The sequence below is a fragment of the Phaseolus vulgaris genome, chromosome 9, assembly GCF_000499845.2.
Source record: "Phaseolus vulgaris cultivar G19833 chromosome 9, P. vulgaris v2.0, whole genome shotgun sequence".
Lineage (NCBI taxonomy): Eukaryota > Viridiplantae > Streptophyta > Magnoliopsida > Fabales > Fabaceae > Phaseolus > Phaseolus vulgaris.
Genome location: NC_023751.2, coordinates 29,009,367 through 29,011,390, shown reverse-complemented (window position 1 = coordinate 29,011,390; position 2,024 = coordinate 29,009,367).

Here is a 2,024-nt window from a genome sequence, read left to right as displayed (position 1 = left end):
TTTGATTTTATTTTATTTGAATTGAAGCGATGAGCGCAGTTTTTAGATTTGAACTAAGCACGTGCCAACTCTGGCGCGTACATTCACGCCCTTCTCGGAATGGGGAGAAATGTTGTAACAATTCCTCAGGAAGTAACTCAAATTGCTTGTTAAATGTAGAACAAATATATATGATAGGAAATTTTATATATTACAACTTATCATTGTTCTATTATTTTCTAAATAAATTATTTATAGAAGAATATATAAGGTAAAGATGACAATTATAATTGTCTAACACAAATTATTCGTATCATTTCCACTCCAATTATTCCTATGATTTCCACTCCAAGTATATATGTGATGTTTACTCACATTTCAAAATTGTAACAATATTACTCATTCAATATAATACTTAATATTATTATTAAATCATTTGGATAGTTTTTATTTATGGTTTAAGAAAAAAAAATAATAGAATATCATCTGAAATGTTATTTGACTTGTTAGGTCATCTCACAAATCCAAAAGTTTAGATGAAGCTTCATTCTGTAAGATAGATAAATCCATCGTTTTTAATTCAACAAATTCTAAAAAAAAAAAGGTGAATTCCAAGTTTCGTCTGATACATCACATTTTGAAGAACTTCGAAATAAGACAAACTAAATTTGATAGAATAACACTTGTCCGGAAGATTTGTAAAAAGACTTGTATGAAATACACATAATAGTAATCATCAATCTAAATAAAAGCATGCATTAGACAAAAGGTCCAAAGAGAAAGACTTACACTTGACTTATCAAATGAAATTATAAATAACATCTTTAACCTATTGGTTATACCAAATTATTATACACCTTCATTGGATGAAACAAAAATAGAATCTTGCGTCTAACAAAAATGATAAATTAAGATAGAATTATATGTATTAAATGTGTTTTATAAGAAGATGTAACAACTTAATGGTATCATAACAATGTTTCATGTGTGACCTGTGAAATGAGTTCATCGTGACAATTTGTTATAGACTCTTACATGTGTGATTATAGATGGCAAACAAGAGAAGAAACACCGAATTGACTGAAGCAGTGCAGGCTATTAAAGATATGGTTGTCACTTTGATAAGGAATTTCTTTAAGGCTATGTGTTAGAATTGTGTAACCACTTGAGAATATTTTTTTGTAAACTTTGGTATTATATTTTCATTCTACTAAGTTTATCAATTTGTGGGTTAATCCTATTTGTATGCTCTTGAGTTTTCAAGGGTTGAATTGGTGTCCTCTTGAAGAGATTTCAAGAGTTGTGTGTTGTATCCTCTTAGGGTGATCCTAGGGTTTAACTATATCTGTTTAACTATGTCCAAGACTTGATTTGTTGTGCACTTATGTTGTATGTGATTTGCGTGTGTATGTGTTTGTATAAACTCATATAAAAGATAGTGAAATTCGGTTCTTTTGAGGTTGAAGAACTAAGACTGGATGTAGGATCAGTTTAATCTAAACCAATATAAATCTTTGTATAATCTTTTTTCAACTTTTTTTGTCTTTACATATTAAACTGTGTTTGTGAATATAATGTGTGATATTTATCAATTTTGATTCCAAATTTAATTGCATAATGATTTCAATAAGTATTGTTTTTCAAAAGAGTATAAGAAGGGGAAATATTTTTCACGAAAGTTTTACAAAGCCAATTCACACCTTTTTGGTTTAGCTCAACCATAAAAAAATTCCAACAATTGACCTCAAAGCTTATTTTTTAAATTTATTGAAATTAAGATCTTAGAAAAAAAATTCTCATGATTATGCATAATTTGTGTTTCTAAGGAGGTTGAAATTAGACTCCGCTTATTCTTTAGAGAAAAAAATGTTCATATGGAAAAACATAATGTAGTTATTTATTGAATATGTAGATTGTAATATTTGGAATATTATTGTGATTAACAACATGGAGGATAAGGAAGTTGTTGACTCTTAGACTGAGGAAGAAGCACAAAATAATGCAAGGGCAAAACACATCATATTTTTTGTATTAACAATGGAGAT